Consider the following 20,667-nt stretch of genomic DNA (forward strand, 5'->3'; position numbering starts at 1 on the left):
CCTGGGATCCAGCGCGGGATGCTGAACCGAGCCACCCAGGCGCCCCTGTCTTTGGTTAATGTTAATCCTCGGTGCCTCCAAGATTTGTCTTGTGGTTCGTGTGTCCTAAGCTAACCTTCACCTGTAGAGCACTTGCTTATCTTCTTGCAGGGAGAGACGGTCCAGGCTCCTCTTGCGATTTCCCTGCCCAACCCGGGGGACCGCGAGTTCTTCCTGCAAGTTCTTCCTTGGTTCCTTGCGGGGATCGGTATTAGGAAATTAAGGAGGGGACTAGCTGTCTCACACTGTTTCCACGCTCCTCCAGCAGACAGAGCTGGGACCAGGCTCTTCTCTTAAAACTTTGTGTGGTCCCGGCTTCAGGGTGGGCTGACCAGCATGAATGGGTCTCCGGCAGGTGCCTTTCTGTCCAGCGTCATTGCCTTTCTCTTCATGCGGCTGGAAAGAGAATGCAATCTGGGGCCTTCCGGAATAAGGGAGCTGTATATAAAGAGTCTTTTTGTTAGCAGCTTCAGGTCCTCGGGACTCTAGGGGAGGTGGATGACTGTGATTAAAACGCTTCTAAAAAAAAAAAGAAAAGAAAAAACAGAAAACTAGAGACAGCGTGTTGGGGGTGTAGCTCAGTGGTAGAGCGCGTGCTTAGCATGCACGAGGCCCTGGGTTCGATCCCCAGCACCTCCATTTCCCGGTTTCCGAGGCATCTCCTGGTGTAGACACACCTTTTGATCTTCGAGTAAAAAAACTCCAGGTTTCTGTCTGCAGTGCTCCCGTTGTTGGGAGGGACATGCTCTCTCTGTGAACTCCCTAGATAAACATTTTGGAATACAAAGTGGTAGTTGATGCTCATTTGCTCAAAGTCAGTGTTTTTATTTTCCATCCACCCGGAGCAACCGCTGTGGGGGAAAATATGCATTAGGAGAGCCAGAACCTCTCTGACCTGGAAGGGCAGCTCCTGACACAGTCGACCCACACCCACCTCGCCCTCCGGGCGCCCCAAACTCGCATCTGGAACCAGGTCAAGAGGATCTCTCCTGGAGGTGAGGGAAAGTTTAAAATTAAAGGCCTAGGAAATCTGAAAACGTCAGCCTGCTCGAGTGCTTCCTGGAAAGACGGTTTCCTCTCTGGAACGACGGTTTCTCCTCTGGAACGGAGAACACGGGATTGCCCAGCAAGGAGCAGTGGCACCAGCGGGCTGCATAATTTGCTGGTCCTGAGCCCTGCGAACCGCGCAGGTGACCGTCCCCTTGTGACAGGTCTGGAGACAGGTGTGACAGGTCGGGGACAGTCCATCCCAGGCAAAGAAGCAGGCCGCCCTCTGTTCCCTCGCCATCTCCGGGAAGACGGAGAGGTGCTCAGGGGTGTGGGTGTGAGCTGAGAAGGCAGACGCTGCTCCCTGCCACACGGCCCTGTTTGGATTCCAAAATTAAAGAAGTGACCAGAGTGCAGGGAAAGTTCCCCATCCCACTGGCCCTGAGCCCAGATTGTGGTGTTGTTGTCAAAACACCGCCTTTTGGAAAGGCCACAAAAGATGCAGAGCAGGTGTTCTAGGAACTTAGGGGAGCATCAAAGAACGAAGACGCACCTTGTCCCCCAACGTGGACAATCGCTTTGTGCTTATGGGACAATCCTACCTTCTTCCCCAGGGAGTTTTAAATCCACAGTCCCCATAAAAATAACTTTGATGAGTCCTCGTGAATTTGATCATGCCACCCAGTTCGTCAGGTAAAACAGTTTTGATGGCTGACCTAAACCAGAAGAAAATACTGCACAGGGAGACCTGAGGGCAAAGCAAGAGATCTGAGCGAAGGAGAATGGCTATTGTCGCTCACAAAAGAGGCGACTTGTTTGGTCTGTGTTAATTCAGTGTTTGTGGCAAATAATGTGCGCCTTTCAGGAAACCAGACTGCTGCGTTAATCAAGAGGCTCTGTGAAGGCTTTGCTCCAGGAGTTTCAGAACGTGCATCTCTCCCATCCTGTAAATGTGGGCGACATTGGAAGTCATGCCCAATCACGGGTTGTCCCAGGAATTAACTTACAAACTCTAGGGGTGCGCTCCCCCCAAAGTAAATGTTCATTTCCAAGCAGTTCCGCGCCTCTGGGTTTCACGCAGGGACTGGCCCAGGAAGACACACCTTCCACTCTCCCCTCTCCCCTGGTGATTCCGCCAAACATGTTCCAAGATCACACTCTTTCATTATTCCTCCAAATATCTTCACTCCTTAATTTAAATTCTGTACATATTGTTAAATACGTAGTTATTCATAAGAGAGAAACGTTTTTTTTGTTTTGTTTTTTTGTTTGTTTTCATTCTTTTTTTATGAAGATTTCATTTATTTATTTGACACAGAGAGAGAGAGAGAGAGAGAGAGATCACAAGTAGGCAGAGAGGCAGAGAGAGGGGGAAACAGGCTCCCTGCTGGAGAGAAACGTTTTTATGTCACACTACAACCTGTAGACAGTGTGGGTTTTTCAATTTGTTAGGAGTGTTAGGAGGAATCCTAAAGAAAATTCTACATCACTTAAGGTCTGTATCTATTGCACAGTCCTGAGAAGATAATTTCCTGAGGGCAGTGATTCCTCAACTTTGGTAAGATCATGTTCTTGAAATCCACACTACACCTGGGTTGTAGGAAAGACAGTTTTCTCTTCTAACGGAGATGTCGGTTGGTCAGTTACCACTTGTAGGTTCTTCCAGGAGCATCGTTCCTCAGACCTTCACATCTTCCCAATATCCCACCCCTGGCTCTCTCCCCCATCCTGTCCTCTCTTTTGGCATTTTCTCCACCTTCATGGCAGAAGTCAGCCTCTGGCTCAGGCTTCTCCACCCCAGATGGCTTGAACGTGTACTACACACGTAACCATAATCACAGGAGTACCTCAAAACCAACTGGTCCTTATGACTTTGTAATCTATCCCCCTTTCTGATAAAGAGCTCGGTACCCAAACTGCACCATCCAAACGGGGCATCACACATCCATCAACTGCGCTAGCGGATCTGTTCTGGTTGTGAGTCCATTTAAAATTTTAAAAATAAAATCTGAAGGTTTTAAAAATTTTTTTTATTTATTTCTTGTTTATTTGCCTATTTATTTGAGAGCAGTACAGGAGTGTGCATATGCCCGAGGTAGAGGGGGGAGCCCAGGGAGTGGGAGAGAGAATCTCAAGCAGACTCTGGGGCTTGATCTTATGACCCTGAGCTCATGACCTGAGCCAAAATCAGGAATCAGACACCCAACTGAATGAACCACCCCGGCTCCTCCAAAAATCCAAAGTTTAACTGGAAAAATGTAAAAAAGTTGGAGGGCAAGAATTCCAATACACTACTCAGCAACACACGTTGTTTTTTGTTTTTTGTTTTTTAAGATTTCTTTATCTGTCAGAGAAGGAGAAAGAGCACAACCAGGGAGCAGCAGGTGGAGGGAGAGGCAGGGTCCGCACTGAGCAAGCACCCCAGTGTGGGACAGGAGGCTGGGATCATGACCTGAGCCAAAGGTAGAGGCTTAACTGACTGAGTCACCCAGGCGTTCCTGCAACACACTCTTCAATTCATTTCTGCCTTGAGGCTTTGTCTGTGTGTGCATGTAGGGTGAGGGTCAGTCAGAAGACGCCATGAAATAGCCCAGAAAAGAATCTCTATTGCGTCTGCGTGTGTGAATGTGCTGCACGTGTTCTTAAGATGACACTGGGCCGTCTTGATTTCTCTGGTGACATGGCGAAAATTATTGAACATCTCTGGTCATTTTAGCTGAGGCTTTTCATTTTTCCTACTGCCAAACAGCCTTGCAGATGACATACCATCACTGGTAGAGTTTTGCCCTTGTCTGGAATGTCTAAATGTTAAGGGTTCCAGGAAAGAAGAACGTTTAACATTCTTAAATGAAGGGTAAGTCCACTACTGAGATTAGAATACTAAAAAAACTGAAAGCAGACAAAAACTAAGGTCATAAAAATTCAGCTATGAAAACCCAACTTCATCAATAACTTCTTTCTTGGTATTCTTTGGTATGGATACTAAATCACTTTGTCTTATTTTATTTTGCCATAGGTTCATTCACCACTTCTAGGACATCTTTGATGTGACCTTTGGCTAATGTCTTGGCAATCACAGTTTTTGATATAGTACGATTTTGTAACAGCCTGCATCACTAAATGTTATTATGTAAAATATTATGTAAAATTTTGTAAAATAATGTTATTATGTAAAATTATTATGTAAAATGTTAAAAATATGTAAAATTTTAAAAGTTATGTAAAATAAAATATTATGGGGGTGCCTGGGTGGCTCATTGGGTTAAGCCTCTGCCTTCAGCTCAGGTCATGATCTCAGGGTCCTGGGATCAAGCCCTGCATCAGGCTCTCTGCTCGGTGGGGAGCCTGCATCCCCCCCTCCCACCCCACCCCCCACTTGAGATCTCTGTCAAATAAATAAAGAACATCTTTTAAAAAGTAATAATAAATAAAATATTATGTAAATAGTAAACATCTGATCTTGGATTCAATCTTCCTTTCAAAATATTCCATTAGTTTTGAATATATTTCATGTTTTGGTGTTAACGTAACTTATTTTAATGACTTTGTTGCTTGATTAGCCAACGCTTTCCTCCAAATACCCCCGAGTGCACTTTACCATCAAGGAAGACTGGAAAGCCAAATTTAACCTATGAAAGACCACATTTCCACCTAAAACCAGCAGCCCAATTTTGGTCTTCATTTTTTGCAATCATTTCTATTCTCATCATATTGAGATACTACTGCTTTTTGACCAAAAAAAAAAGTCAAAAATCTAGTTTAGTCTTTAATAAACTAGGTTGAAAAATAAATTACATAGGGGTGCCTGGATGTCTCAGTCAGTTAAGCATCTAATTTCCACTCAGGTCATGGTCCTGGGGTCCTGAGATCCAGCCCTGAGTTAGGCTCCCCGCTGAGTGGGTAGCCTGCTTCTCCCTCTCTCTCTGGGGTCCCCCTGCTTGTGCTCTCTCTCTCCCTCTCTCTCTCAAGCAAAATAAATAAAATCCTTAATAAATACATTCTTTAATAAATAAATGATATAATTTTTTGATTTTCTTTTTTAAAATCTAAATTCAGGGCGACTGGGTGGCTCAGCAGGTTAAAGCCTCTGTCTTCAGCTCTGGTCAGATCCGGTCAGGATCCCAGGATCCTGGGATGGAGTCCCACATTGGGCTCTCTGCTCAGCAGGGAGCCTGCTCCCTCCCACATCCCTGCCTACTTGTCTGTCTGGCAAATAAATAAATAAAATCTTTAAAAAATAAAATCTAAATTCAATTAACATATAATGTATTATCAGTGTCAGAGGTGGAGTTCTGTGACTCATCAGTTGCATGTCACACCCGGTGCTCATTACAGGAAGTGCCCTCCCTAGTGTCCATCACACGTTCCCCCGTCCCACCACCCCCTCCCCTCCAGCAGCCAAAGTTTGTTTCCTGAGATTAAAAGTCTCTTATACTGTTTGTCTCCCTCTCTGGTTTTGTCTTGTTTTATTTTTTTCCCTCTCTTCCCCTATGATCCTCTGTTTTGTTTCTTAAATTCCACATATGAGTGAACCCGTACAATAATTGTCTTTCTCTGATTGATTTATTTCGCTCAGCATAACTCCCTCTAGTTCCATCCACGTCATCGCAAAGGGCAAGAGTTCATTTTCTGATGGCTGCCTAGTATTCCATTGTAAATACACACCACATCTTCTTTATCCATTCATCTGTGGATGGACATCTAGGTTCTTTCCATAGCTTGGCTACGGACATTGCTGCTATAAACATTCAGGTACACGTGCCCCTTCGGATCCCTACATTTGTATCTTTAGGGTAAATACCCAGTAGTGCGATTCCTAGGTGGTAGGGTAGCTCTATTTTCAACTTTTTGCGGAACCTCCATGCTGTTTTCCAGAGTGGCTGCACCAGCTTGCATTCCCACCAACAGTGTAGGAGGGTTCCCCTTTCTCCGCATCCTCACCAGCATCTGTCATTTCCTGACTTGTTAATTTTAGCCATTCTGACTGGTGTTAGGTGGGATCTCATTGTGGTTTTGATTTGTATTTCCCTGATGCCAAGTGATGTGGAGCACTTTTTCATGTGTCTGTTGGCCATCTGGATGTCTTCTTTGCAGAAATGTCTGTTCATGTCCTCCACCCATTTCTTGATTGGATTATTTGTTCTTTGGGTGTTGAATTTGGTAAGTTCTATACAGGTTTTGGGTACTAGGGCTTTATCTGATATGTCATTGGCAATTATCTTCTCTCAATCTGTAGGTTCTCTTTTGGTTTTGTTGACTGTTTCCTTTGCTGTGCAAAAGCTTTTTATCTTGATGAAGTCCCAAAAGTTCATTTTTGCTTTTGTTTCCCTTGCTTTTAGAGACATGTCTTGCAAGAAGTTGCTACAGCTGATGTGGAAGAGGTTGTTGCCTGTGTTCTCTAGGATTTGGATGGATTCCTGTCTCACATTGAGGTCTTTCATCCAGTTTGAGTTTATCCTTGTGTATGGACTCAGTGAATGGTCCAGTTTCATTTTTCTGCATGTGGCTGTGCAATGTTCCCAGCACCATTTATTGAAGAGACTGTCTTTTTTCCATTGGTTAGTCTTTTCTGCTTTGATAAATGACATAATTCTAAAATTCTAATTTAGCTACCAACGTTAAACTGTAAATTTGTAAAATGGACTTAATTAAAAGCATTTAAATATAACAAGATACAAAAAGACATGGGACACTGGGTGGCTCGGTCATTAAGCGACTGTCTTTGGCTCAGGTCGTGATCCCAGAACCCCACATCGGGCCCCCTGCTGTGCTCCCTCTCTCGCTGTGTCTCTCTCTGTCAAATAAACAAATAAAGTCTTTTTTAAAAAAGATACAAAAAACACACTTGTAACTTCTTAGGTCTTCATATGCTTTGGGGTTAGTTGACAACAAATTAACCCTAAAATATCACCTGCCATAAAATGGTCCCATTAGATAAGACAAGGTAAGGGAAGGAAACCAAAATTTGCCACCCAAAATACACCACTCGGACATAAAAATTACTTTGAACAGAAAGCAGTTAAGAAGCAGCAAACAGGGGCACCTGGGTGGCTCAGTGGGTTAAAGCCTCTGCCTTCAGCTCAGGTCATGATCCCAGGGTCCTGGGATTGAGCCCCACTTCGGGCTCTCTGCTCAGCAGGGAACCTGCTTCCTCCTCTCTCTGCCTGCTTGTGATCTCTGTCTGTCAAATAAATAAATAATTAAATAAATAAATAAAAAGAAGAAGAAGAAGCAGCAAACACAAGAAAAGCTCTGTCTATCTCCCATTTCTGACTCAAGTCAGGACATAAATTTTCCTTTTACAGGAAACTGAGACTTATCAGCCCAGAGAGGCACCAGAGGAATCTGCAAACAAACCTTCCTCCATTACTTTCCTCCCGTGGATCTACCTTCCCAGTTCTCTACCCTTAGAGCCTCAAACGGCTTCCCTCTGGCCTGTCATTTCTCTGCAAATGTACTGTTCTTTGTAGGAGATGCAGAGACGTCTAAGCCACCGCTTTCAGTCAGTGTTCACCTAGGTCAATCCTGGGGGATACTCACCGCACATAGCATAATAAACTCCGTTTTTCTCTTGCCAGTCTGCCCTTCTGTTAGAGGGTCCCGGCTGCGAACCGAGCTGCGCCTCCCTCCACCAGCCTGCGGCTCTCCCTGCGCTCTCCTCGCTGAGCGGCCCGACAGCCCGCGCTGCAACCACACAAGGCCAGACGCTCCCGCTCCCTGGTCATGCACTTGGGGCTCAAAGCTAGTAAGAGAGTCTGCCTTTGTCAAGCCCTTATCTCCACATCTATACTCATTCCACGGAGACCAGCAGCAAATACGGAAGTCAGCTGGGACAGTATTTTTCTGAGCTCTTGGATCATCGGAGAGCACAGCTCGGTGGTCGGTGGTCGGGAGCAGGACACGAACGGCCCCCAGCCCGGCCCCGCCATCCCTGCCCTTCCCTTCAGTCTCTCAAACCAGCTCAGACAAACCTTTCTCACTTCCCTCTCTCCCTATCAATTTGCTCACTTTCCCCTGCTCGTATCAAAGCTAGATCCATGCCCTCCGTGGATTGCCTCTGCCCCGGACCCATTTCAACGCCACGGGCTCCATCCTTACCGGCGAGGCCCGTCCGCCGAGGAACATCTGAGTGAAGGAAACAGAACAGGGAGATCTGGCTCGTGCAGGGTCTCCTGAACCCCAGTCCACAGGCACGGCGGCGTTAGATCACGCCTGAAGACGCTCGTCCACTGGCGATATACGGAGGCCACGAAAGGAAAAGAGCAGGGGGAGGAAGAAACAGGAAGAGTCTCAGTCCGTCGTCTCTGAAACCGGTTTGCCTTCGCAGCTGCACCGGCTCAGCGCCACAGCGGCCGACCGAGAAGCAAACCCACCCGGTGTCGGTCCCTCCCCCTTCTCCACCCCTTGTCCAGTCACCAGACAGAGTGAGTCATGCACGGGCTCTTCCTGAGCAAGGTGACCGGGTGCCCCACAGGAGAGAACTAATCACTCTTTCTATCGACTCGGTGCTTCCCAGGTTGAGAAAGGGGCAGGTGGAAGTCGGGGCTTAGTGAACCCACACCGTTCCCGGTGCCACAACAGGTCCCCCAGCCTCACCCGATGCGGGAAAGGTACTCAGCTCTCGTCATAAAGAACTGCCATCCCTCCGTGACAGGCCACATCCTCCCCACCAGCTCCTGCACGGCGTAAGGAATGCAGGGATTTCATGGCTTCAAGTCGGCCCTGGCACCCCGTCGGACGCCGCCCCCCCCCCCTGCAGGAAACACAGCAGCTCCGATCCCTGAGAGCACCGCAGGGCGCACGTAAAGGCTTTGGAGTCCAGCGAAGGTTAGCAGGGCCACCACCAAGAGCACGATGTTCCCGAGGCCATCAGCTCCACAGCAGGCCCGAGGCCCATTTCCTCCCTCTGACTCCTGCACCCCTGAGTCCTGATGACAGTTACAGCGCCATAAACCGGTCCCTGGTTCAGAGCATGTCCCACCTCTCCGATGTCTTACCCTCGCTCCGGGGGAGGCTGTCTGTGCGCTGGTACCGCACCCCGTGTTTGAAAGGTTGTCCCCGCGTCCCGTCCGGCCAGTTGCTCGCTTCAGAGCGATGGCAACACGGCGAGACCAGCAAACTCCGGAGTATTAGCGCACGGCCACACTTCCTCTGCTGTAAAGTGGTTTCATTACCTCAGAAGCAATGCCGTGGGATGCCGCGGAACAGAACACGTTCCGTAACCTCGTGGGGGGTGGTTTTGAGGGAGCATCGCAAGGGGTAGAGGCAAATCGATACCAGGGTAAGTATCTATTTGGGTGAAAATACACACGGTCTGACCCTCTGATATGGTCATGGCCAAACGTCGTGAACCTGACGCGGGGGGTGTCGCCGGCTCCCCGTGGAATGACGGCATATGCGGGCTCGGGGTTTGCGACAGTTGTACGGAATACTGGACAGAATGTTGTCGTGGGCTCCAGAAATCTCGCATCTCACAACAGCATGTACAAGCTTTTAGAGAATGTGTACACGTGTTCAGAATGTGTTTCCCCCACAGCTCTGGTGCTTTCCGACTTGGGACTCGGTCTTCCCAGCCTGAGAATCCGGCGAGGTGGCCAGTTCCAATTCTGGACCATCCTCGAGGATGGCCGTGTCGCGTTGTTGACTGGAGACCTTCCACGGGGACAGCTGCTCGGATTTCCTATTTCTGCCCCGTGGCGAGGGCTGCTCTGCATGGCCTGCGTTAAGGCATGGATTAGGCAAGACCGCGCCACGCCTGGAAGCCCGGCGCTCACTGTATCTTGGCGACTTGTGCTCTCCCACAGCCAGCAACAAGCCAGAAACTAGTTTTTAAAGGGCATAATAATTTGCAGAGGACGCCATAGTTCGCCCCCGAATCCCAAGGGTCTGTCCTGTGATTCACTTACAGAAGAATGCTAGAACTCCAAATGCTTCCTGGCCCTGCTGACCAAAGACAAGCCCTGTGTGACGCCTGTGTGGCTCTGCTACCACGGCTGCCGGAGCAAAACACCAGACATTCCACGGCTTAACCAACAGAAGTCATTTTCTCACAGTTCTACAGGCTCCAAGTCAAGATCAGGATGTCAGCAGGTCTGGTTTCTCCAGGCGTCTCTCCTTGAGGCAACCTTGCTGTGCCGTCACGTCTCTCCTCGGTCTGCACGTTGTCTGTGCCCTTGCCTCCCTTCCTACAGGGATGAAGTCCTTGCAGGAGTCACCCTGGATTAGGGCCCACCCATATGACCTCATTTTTACCTTAATCATCTCTTTAAAGGTCCCATCTCTAAATACAATCCCAGGCTGAGATCCTGTGGGTTGGGACCTCAATATACAATTTTGGAGAGACAGAATTCAGCCCCAAACAGTGCCCAGTTTCTAGCTGTGTAAAGAGCGAACTATGCTTTACAGCAAAAGCTGTGCCTAAAGCAGCAGCGACCCACCGATTTGTCCCAGTGATGGAACTGTCGCTGGGACGGCAGCCGGAACCAAACTCACCACTTCCTTAAATTCACAATGACTCTCTGCCACGCTCCGTGACGATCTGTCTCCTGCACAGACCGGCAGGCAAGCTGAGTGGACATGTGGTAAGAATCACCTCCCTGCACAGCTTTCATGTCCTTGCTGATGGCACTTGTTTTGAGAATTCTTCCAGAACCGCAATGTCGTTTGTGTCTATTATTTTGGCACCTAGAGGACTCATAGCTTCCAGCTGGCCTTTCCCTATTTCGCATCTCGCGTGCAGGAATCCAGTCCAGGCCTCCTTGAATGAAGAGGAGCCTGGCTCCATGTGAGAAGGGAACTTGGTACACAATGAAAAACGTATATGGCGAATATTTCTGTTCCAGCCTTCCCCAAAGAAAGTCCACTCACCGAGGCAACTGCTGGAGACAGAATGTGTGGAGACTACTGAACATGACTCTGAGCTGACACTAATCCTGGAACACAAGATGCCACTGTGGTCTCCCGGTCGGAGAGGTGGCTTATACACGTCGTGTGAAGGACAGAATCAGGCTTGCCTTACTGCACATCTATTTGAATCCCTGAATCTGCCCCATAGGTACTTCCCAGGACCCAGGACCCCTGGCTGGAATAGATACACCCAGCCCCTCCCGCATCCCATCACCACATCGGGATTCAGGGAGTCATTTTTACCATACCACCTACCTCGGCCACTCCTGCACAGCAGAGCACAGCGGGCGGCCACTGCAGGGGCTTTTCGTGAAGAGGCTGTTCTCTCCTCACCAACACAAGGACTCCAAGAAGATAGTCCACTGGAGCAGGAGTTTCAGCGAACTTTTTCAGTACATGGCCAAAAAGTAAATATTTTAGAATTTGCAGGTCACATGGCAAAATCAAGAATATAGGTACTTCTATAAAACAGAGAAAAAAATTCCACTTTAAAAAATGAAATTAAAGTATAAATAGTTGAGTCCAATTATTATTATAATAATTAGAAGAATGGAAATATCTTTGGGGATAACATTTGCACAATTGGGGTTCAAAGTTACTGTTCCCCCTCATCAAAATTTCTCAGCATTTTTGGAGATAAGGAAAGACAAAGGAACAAAAAGACGAGAAAAATGACGAACCTCAAGAAGTGTTTCCTTTGGTTTCCTTTCTTCTCCGAGCGGTGCGTGGGTCCGCTCACAGGATGCGGCGGAGAGAAAGGCTGCGGGGCTGGACCTCACCGCCGCGCCCCCCGCCCCCCTCCTCCGCCGGCCCGCAGCCCAGACGCCGGCCCCGACGCCCTCCCTCGCCCCCTCCTCCCCCTGCCACCCCCCGGCGCGGGGAACTGGACCAACCTGCGCCCACGGGTCCTCCGAGCCTGCCCGGGTCGGCACACGTACCGCCCAGCCGGGCAGTCACACGTAGGGCATCCAGAACCCCGAGCGAAGGCTGAACCCGGTCCGCGGAGTGCAGGGGTGGGGGAGAGGCAGGGAGAGGGCGTGCCTGGGTGGCCGGAATAGCTCAGTTGGGAGAGCGTCAGACTGAAGATCTGAAGGTCCCTGGTTCGATCCCGGGTGCCGGCAGGCGGGCGTTTTGGCCCCGGGTGATTGCGGCTCCCGGGAGCCCGGGGCCGGTGACAATGTCCATGGACGCAGCCACCCCACAACGCTGACTGCACGGCCCCTGACCGCGGGACTGGCGGTGGCTGCCCACTTTTGTTCCTCCTCCGTGTCGTGTAAGCCCCGGGGGGAAGGAAAGCGGCAGACGCTCCGGGCGGACACGCACCGGACCCTGATGACGCCGGGGACCCGTCGCTGTCGCCGCGGCGAGGGGCGCGCGCGAGGCGGTGCGGAGGGAGCGCCACAGGCCGCGTCCAAGCAGCGCGGGGCTGCAGCCCGCAAGCAGCGGGGCAAAGGGTGCCGGGTGTGAGTGCGGCCCAAGCCGGCGACAGGGACTACTCCAAAACTCTAAAAAACCGTGTAAAAGCAGAGCATATTGTGAGAGGCGGAATTTATGAAATCCGGACTTCACTGTGCGTCTTAAGTCTTGTTGGCCCGCAGGCATGTCCTTTCGTTTATAGTCCTGGGCGCAACCACCCGGGCAGGGGCCAAAGCGCCCGCCTGCCGGCACCCGGGATCGAACCAGGGACCTTCAGATCTTCAGTCTGACGCTCTCCCGACTGGGCTACTCCGGCCGCCCACGGACGCCTTCTCCCTCCCTCTCCCCCACCCCTGCACTCCGCGGACCGGGTTCAACCTTCGCTCGGGGTTCTGGATGCCCTACGTGTGACTGCCCGGCTGGGCGGTACGTATGCCGACCCGGGCAGGCTCGGAGGACCCGTGGGCGCAGGTTGGTCCAGTTCCCCGCGCCGGGGGGTGGCAGGGGGAGGAGGGGGCGAGGGAGGGCGTCGGGGCCGGCGTCTGGGCTGCGGGCCGGCGGAGGAGGGGGGCGGGGGGCGCGGCGGTGAGGTCCAGCCCCGCAGCCTTTCTCTCCCCCGCATCCTGTGAGCGGACCCACGCACCGCTCGGAGAAGAAAGGAAACCAAAGGAAACACTTCTTGAGGTTCGTCCTTTTCCTCTTCTTTTCGTCTCTCATTATCTTCCAAAACGGAATCCAAGGACGGCGCACATTCGCTGCAGGAAAACGATCTACATGAACACGGCCGGGCGAGTCACTCGTCACCCAGCCCGCAGGGGAGCAGCTGCCCCCGGAGTGAGGACAGGTCGGCCGTGTCCGTCGCAGCCGAACTTCACGCGACAGGAGGCGGCCGGAGCAGGAGGACACGCGCCCGCCACTTCCGTCCTGCGGTCTTCATCTGGTAGAAGACCCCGCACAACGGCCGAGGATGACCGGGAGGGTCTCCTCTGGGTTTTTCAGCACCAGGGGGTAGACGCCCCGCTGCCGGGCTCCCGACCTCCCTGCGGGGCCGAAAGAAGACCGTGGCACCGCCCGCCCGCCCGTCTCCGTTTAGCTCCCGGTGGTCTGGGGTCCTGGGTCCGGGGCAACTCGCGTCCTTGCAGCCCCGCCGAGCGCTGGTGGCAGCGGCTCGGACCCGGGGAGCAGAGGAGGAGCCCCGCGCCACGACGCAGGACGCCGGGAGGCGCAGGACCTGGTCTGCAAGGGACGCCGCGGGGCCTGGGGACTCGCCGCCCACCTCTGGCCTCCCTCTGCGCGCGCTTCCTGGAGGCCGCATCGAGAATCCGAGCCAACTGCCACGAGGTTGTGCAGCGCGAGGCGACAAGACCACTGGGCGGGTGTGCGGGCCACGGTTGCTCCCGTCCGGGTTGCTCTGGGCAGAAGTAAGGCCAGGAAGGGGCGGGTCTGCTCAGAAACACAGCTGCGCGGCAAAATACACCTCGGGTGCGGGAATTCCAGCGTCCTTCCGACGTGGCTCCGTGGCTTAGCTGGTTAAAGCGCCTGTCTAGTAAACAGGAGATCCTGGGTTCGAATCCCAGTGGGGCCTGGGCAGCTACGGGTACCTGCTTCTTGCTAATCAAAGAGGCGTTTTGCCGGTTTTCTTAAACTTGGACTTGTTCGTTCCATTTCGACCTCAACCGTCACCCCTCCAGCCCCGACTTTGGACATAACAGGTAGTATCCCAACATCTTGCACGCAAAATGGCACTGATTCTGGTAAAGCAGCACAAATCAAGACTGCCGCGAAAGCGGGCAGCAGTAAGGGACACTAGCATGCTACCCTGTTTTCTTGATGCATCTTTTTGTAAATACAAACCACGAGTTCCCTTGGGATTTTCCGGGCAATGTTATCTTGGGTATTCCAACCCCGAGTTCATACAGTTCAGAGGGGAACTGCGGACATGACTTTAACACGATACTTGCCAGTGCTCAGGAGATCATAACTCAGCTGCGGGTGTGTGCGGAGCCTGGGGTGGCCATGGGGTAGATGTACTGAATCCAAGAGATGTGAACGTTGATGGCTGGTGATCTGCACGGGTTACATCAGGCGCGTGGTGCCAAATGAAAATGGAAGGTCCCTCATTCTAAACAGCACAGAAATCTGCAGCCCACCGTCCGCTTGGCCCTGCGTGGGTCTTCGCCACCCGCTGCACCCCGCATCAGACTTGGCCCTCCCTCCGCAGGTGTAAAATCGGGGCTGACCCTGGCCGAGCACTAACGGAAGTCCAGAATCTGCTGCGATGGGCCAAGGCCTCACTTCGATTCTTGTGCAGTAAGAATCTGAGGTATAATGTGGTGGCTCTTGGGGGCACATGTAAACAGGTTTGTGGCTTTCACCGCGACATCGACTCTCCTCTTGGCTGTCCCTGTGACCCAGCAAACGAACGAATGAATGAATGTATGAATTTATTTTTAAAGGAGAGGGAAAGTGCCCTTAAAAGTGGTAATAAAATAGAAAGTTTTTTCCCCTTTCTTGGTCTCTCTCGACCTGTTAATTTATTTTTCACTTGCTGATTTAATGTCATTCTAATTAAGTGGACTCCACTTGTAAATTATCAGCAGGAATGTTACTGTTCACCTTCATTTCACACATCAAGATTCACGGGGCCAGGCGATCGCTGTTTGCAGAAGGAAAAGCCACGAAAGCCGGACGCGCATACTGCCCTCCTTTCCTTTGTTTAGATGCCTGTTCGGCTGTCCCCTTGAACATCAATTACAAAACACAAATTCAAGGTGTAATTATTGTCGAGTTTCAAGATGGCAAAAACAGGTCTCGGGGTGGCAGGCTGGCTGTCTCTGAGGTGGACAAAAGCTACTCTGCCTGCCGAAACCCGGGATTGAACCAGGGACCTTTAGATCTTCAGTCTAACGCTCTCCCAGCTGAGCTATTTCGGCTGCTTGGAAATGCCTCTTTCTGATATTTGTTTTTGGGATTGTTTTCATCTTCCGTTTTAGGGGATTCCAGATTCTTTAAATGCTGCTGTTGAAACGATCACTCAGAAACCAGGGGGCATCTATTATCTTATCTTCCACCCATAGCGCTTGGACCCAGTTCCTGGCTGCGGGGGATAGCAGGTGGAGGAGTAAGACACAAGAGAGGTAATAGGGTTCCAAAACATAAAGCCTTTCCTCTCTTCCTCATCCTGCCAGTTAACCCAGATACATCTCAGAAAATTAAGGAAACCAAAGAAAAAATTTCACGGGGTCCCATGCACAGGAGAAAAATCTTTGTGATCTTGGGTCAGACAAATACTTTGTATATATGACAACGAAAGCATAAAATTATATAAATTTAACCTCATCAAAAAATGTTAAATCCTGCTCTATGCAAAGCATGTTTAAAAGAACAGAAAGGCAAGTCACAGACTGGGAGACAACCTTTGCAAACCATATATCTGATAGAGGATTTACAGCTAGAATGTATAAAGGGCTCTTAATCGTCAACAATAAGAAAACCTGATTTAAGATACCCAAATAGGGATGCCTGAGTGGCTCAGTCAGTTAGGCTGCTGCCTTTGGCCCAGGTCATGATCCCAGAGTCCTGGGGTTGAGTCCCATATTGGGATTCCTGCTCTTTCTCTGCTTCCTTCTCTGCTCCTGCCTGCTTGTGCGCGCTCTCTCTCTCTGACAAATAAATGAATAAAATTTTTTATAATAAAATAAAATAAAAGAATATTTAAGCAGAAGATATAAGGATGGCAAAGAAACAAAAGATGCACAACATCAGTCATTAAGGAAATACAAATTAAGCCCATAATGATAGACCATTGCAGTTATAAGAGTTGTTACAATTTTAAAACGCCAGCCATACCAAATGTTGGTAAGAATCCAGAGGAAATGAAACTCTCATACACCATCAGCAGAAATGAAGAAGAGGATGACTTTGAAACAGTTTGACAGTTTCTTAAAAACTTGTAGGTGTACCAACCCCATGATCCAGCCGTGCAAATTCTAAGTATGTATCCAATGGAAAAGAAGTAAAACTGTTATGTGCATACAAATTCTTGTATACAAATATTCACATCAGTTTTCTTTGTAATCACCAATAACTGGAGCAACCCACAGGCTTACCATAAATGGGTGAATGGATAAACCAGTACCATAAATGGGTGAATGGATAAACCAGTTGTGGTCTGTCCATGCCACGGAGTACTACTCAGCACAAAATGGAATAAACTACTGATACATTAAACATGGGTGATCTCAAGACAATTATGATGAGTGAAAGAAGTAAAACCAAAAAAGTAAATATGATATGATTCCATTCGTATAAAACGTCAGAAAATGCAAACTAAACTACAGTGACAGGGAATTAGGTCAGTGGTTGCTTGGGAATGGAGAGGCAGGGAGAAGGAAGGAAATTGAACTTAAACATTTTCTTCCTCTCTACTTCTCTCCCTCCCCTCTCCCTTCCTTCCCCTTTCTTTTTCTTTTCTAGATTTGCCAGCCATCTGCAGGGTGAAGACTATTTCTCAAGATACGGAATGAGGGACACAACACAGTTGGAAATAAGCAATAATCATTTTCATTCTGCACATAGGCTGTCAACGTGCTTCCTTGGTTTTCTGGAGAAGATACCCTGGTGCTGAAGATGGCTGGTGAGCAAGGCAAGGTTCAGTGTAGCAAGTGAAGGAAGAGAGTAGTCACAGACCAATGGCACTTGAAGAGGTGGGTCCAGACAAGACGGTCAATGCAGATTAGGTAGAGTGATCTGTGGAGGAGAAACACACCATAGAGAAAAAGAATGAAGATAAGTGAAACTCCCAACCTGAGACTCTCCGGAGAACAGTAGTCAAAAACAAAACAAGACAAAATACAGGCATTAGGATAGTAAGAAGCTCTTAGAGAAGACTGACCCCAGCTGGGAAGAACCTGGGAGCTGGAATGGTATCAATTTGGATTTAGAATTTACTATACTTGAGTCTAGCCAAAAAAAAAAAAAAATGCAATTTAGAAATTTTAGAACTAGTATCATTAAAAGAATAAATTTTCTCTCTCTTTCTCTCTCTCTCTCTCTCTCTCTCTCACACACACACACACACACACACAGCCTTGCCAAAAAATACAGAAGAGAGTCATATTTCTTAATATATCGCAGAAGAGGCCACCTTTGCCCGGGGGTGTAGCTCAGTGGTAGAGCGCATGCTTTGCATGCATGAGGCCCTGGGTTCGATGCCCAGCACCTCCAAGGGCACTTCTTTTTCCTATCATCAATGTGCTCCACATCCGTACACTCCTTCTGGGATGCCAAATCTTCTTTTCCGTTTTTGTTTTTTGCTAATTCTTTGTTTAAAAGTGATTGGTGTGACATCAGAAGGAAGAAAGGAGAAGGAAAGGCTTATTCGACATCTGCAAATGCAACCAGCTTTGTCACCCAGACCACCATTTTACAATAGGACTTAAGGAAGATCCACAGTAAGAGGAAGAGAGAGGGAGAGAGGAGGGATGCGTGGAGGAGAGAAGGGGAGGGAAGAGGAGGAAGAGGGGAGAGAGAGAGGGAGACCAGAGCGATTTCTTTAAGCTAATCCTAACGACAAGGGCATGAGAAAAATCAGGTGATATGAGAGTCCAGTTGTGTTTGGAAAACACTTTGGACTGCAAGCTGAATGCCTTGGACAAATGACTCTCCGGATCCTTTATTACATACCAGAAACAGAACACATGAATTCAAACACGGACTTTGTTTTTCCTGTAAGAACCTGAAAAATGACAAAGTAAGGAAAACCCCATCATCGGACTGCTTTAATTTTGGAGACAAATTAATGTTCGTCCCCCACAGTAGAGAATGCTTCGCTTGCAGATAAATCCACATAATGGACAGGTCTTGGCTTCTAAAAGTCAGCCAGCTCCTATTTCCTTCCCTTCGCTGCCCCTGACAATGTGGAGAACAGCTGTTCTGCACTCCGAGTGTGCTGGAGGCAGGAGACCCTCCCTATGGACAGCATCTCTGCTCAGAGGCGGTCCTCTGGGGACGAGAGGAACCGATGTGGTTTTCTCGAACAGATGCTGGAAGTGCAGTTTCTGCTTTGGTTTCTCTTGAAATAGCCCCTCTCCGAAGGCGTTCCCTGGGGAGTCTGACTGCAGTGGGATCCCCAGGCTAGGAGAAAGCCCGAGCTAGAACCGGGATGGGCAAAGTGACCGGGAAGCCACACACGGTAGCTCCGATACCCTGCAGCCGAGGTTCTTCCGACCTTCCGACCTTCGAGCCCAGTCCTGCTACCAGCTCCGCGAAGGGCAGTGAGCAGCCCCAACTCCAAAGAGCAGGGGAGGCCCGGCCAAACTTTCTGCCCCTGGGAATTTTGAGCAAATGTAATTAACGGTTATTTAAAGTCACTCGGTTTTGAGAAGTTTGATACATAGCATTCTGTAGCATTCTATAACTAAATAGTCATAGATTGGCAAAGAGGGGCAAAGCGGAGATGATCGCCTCATCTGGAAGCTGATGGTATGAAATGGGACTTTGGTGTTCCAAGGGAAATTTAAGACCACAACAAGGAGTATAAATCTTTTTTTAAATGAGATCAGTCTAGAAGCACTCTCATTTTTATTAATTTTTTGAAGATTTTATTTATTTGTCAGAAAGAGAGAGAGCACAGGCAGGCAGAGGTAGAAGCAGGCTCCCTGCCGAGCAAGGAGCCCCACGTGGGACTTGATCCCACCATGCTGGGACCATGACCTGAGCCGAAGGCCCCCACTTAACCAACTGAGCCACCAAGGCACTCTCTTTTTTTTTTTTAAATAAAGAACCATTTTTTTTAAGGCACTCTCCTTTAAAAAAAAAATCAGTTCCTTATCTACCAGTTTTTTTTTCAATTTATTTATTTTCAGAAAAACAGTATTCATTATTTTTTCACCACACCCAGTGCTCCATGCAATCCGTGCCCTCTATAATACCCACCACCTGGTACCCCAACCTCCCCCCCCCCCCCCCGCCACTTCAAACCCCTCAGATTGTTTTTCAGAGTCCATAGTCTCTCATGATTCACCTCCCCTTCCAATTTACCCCAACTCCCTTCTCTCTAACACCCCTTGTCCTCCATGCTATTTGTTATGCTCCATAAATAAGTGAAACCATATGATAATTGACTCTCTCTGCTTGACTTATTTCACTCACCATAATCTCTTCCAGTCCCCTCCATGTTGCTACAAAAGTTGGGTATTCATCCAGTTTTGATGGAGAACTTTAAGCCCTTGCTCCACGCACTTCTAAAATGCCCTCTCCTCCCAGGCACGTGCATGTCGGAATTTCAGGTTCAGAAATATCTGCAGGGTTCCAGACTCCCACTGTAATTGGCCTCAGGCAGACGTCCTCAGGGGGCTATGGTGCAGACACGTAAGTTATGTCATGTCCAAACCCAAATTATACATTTCCCCCTTATTGCTTCACCTACGCTCCCAAAGCAAAAACAAATCAACCAACCAGTAACGACGTCAGCCGAGCAGAACTCTGACCCTTCCTCCCTACCTACTATTCTTTGCAAAAGTCATCACCGTCCGTGCAATCCAACCTGCGGGTCTTCCTAAGTACTAAGTGTCAGACTCCAATGAGAGCCCAAACCCCGTGCCAGTCTACCTTGTTGCCCAAATTTCGCGCGTGCCTTTCACTGTTAAATTCAGCGTCTTACGGATCTAGTAGATCCCTGAAAGAGCCTCCGAAGTCGGCTGCTTAGACGAGGACAGAGCGAGACCATCAGGGCACTGTGCACAGGTAAGGCTCTCTCCTGGGCAGCCCGGGCTCGCCTGCCCCAGTCCTGCTTCCCCGGGGCCCGCGGAGCCCGCGGCAGGCGGCGAGGTGTGCGGGACACACTAACGCGCTCTGGGGAGAGCTCCCGGCGGCTTCCACGTAAGCGCTGGAAACGGGACAGGAAAAAGGAAGCCAGGAGTCAACAGGCCTTGAACTGATGAAACTCAAACCTCACGTGAAGAGGCTCAGACTCCACGACCGCCCTGTCCCACCTGACTACAGAGGGGCTTCCCGAAACCCAGTCGCGCTGGACACGTTTGGTTTCTCCAACAGAAACAGGACGCGAGCCACACACACGACGTCAAAGTTATGGAGGATCCCCAGGAACCGCGAGCGGGCGGGGGTGTAGCTCAGTGGTAGAGCGCGTGCTTCGCATGTACGAGGTCCCGGGTTCGACCCCCGGCTCCTCCATCCCAGCTTTTTTCGTGCGCGTCACCGCGTTCCTTTCAATATTGTGTTGTTTCTACTCCGCGGGACCTGGGGCCCCCCAAGACGCGGACATTCACGGAAGAGATGAGAAAAAGACAGCGGCCCTCC

General features: G+C 49.7%; 7 non-coding genes across 7 annotated transcripts; 5 read left to right on the forward strand and 2 right to left on the reverse strand.

Annotated features, from left to right (window-relative positions):
- Window positions 1-606: 606 nt before the first annotated feature.
- Window positions 607-678, forward strand: TRNAA-AGC. The gene has a single exon. It is a non-coding gene; the product is annotated as a tRNA-Ala (tRNA).
- Window positions 679-11,980: 11,302 nt separating this feature from the next.
- Window positions 11,981-12,053, forward strand: TRNAF-GAA. Its single transcript has one exon. It is a non-coding gene; the product is annotated as a tRNA-Phe (tRNA).
- Window positions 12,054-12,591: 538 nt separating this feature from the next.
- On the reverse strand, window positions 12,592-12,664 carry TRNAF-GAA. The gene has a single exon. It is a non-coding gene; the product is annotated as a tRNA-Phe (tRNA).
- Window positions 12,665-13,859: 1,195 nt separating this feature from the next.
- On the forward strand, window positions 13,860-13,933 carry TRNAT-AGU. The gene has a single exon. It is a non-coding gene; the product is annotated as a tRNA-Thr (tRNA).
- Window positions 13,934-15,208: 1,275 nt separating this feature from the next.
- On the reverse strand, window positions 15,209-15,281 carry TRNAF-GAA. The gene has a single exon. It is a non-coding gene; the product is annotated as a tRNA-Phe (tRNA).
- A 2,221-nt stretch (window positions 15,282-17,502) lies between these two features.
- Window positions 17,503-17,574, forward strand: TRNAA-UGC. Its single transcript has one exon. It is a non-coding gene; the product is annotated as a tRNA-Ala (tRNA).
- Window positions 17,575-20,469: 2,895 nt separating this feature from the next.
- TRNAA-CGC lies at window positions 20,470-20,541 on the forward strand. Its single transcript has one exon. It is a non-coding gene; the product is annotated as a tRNA-Ala (tRNA).
- Window positions 20,542-20,667: the final 126 nt, after the last annotated feature.

This window comes from Neovison vison, chromosome 1 (assembly GCF_020171115.1).
Source record: "Neovison vison isolate M4711 chromosome 1, ASM_NN_V1, whole genome shotgun sequence".
Lineage (NCBI taxonomy): Eukaryota > Metazoa > Chordata > Mammalia > Carnivora > Mustelidae > Neogale > Neogale vison.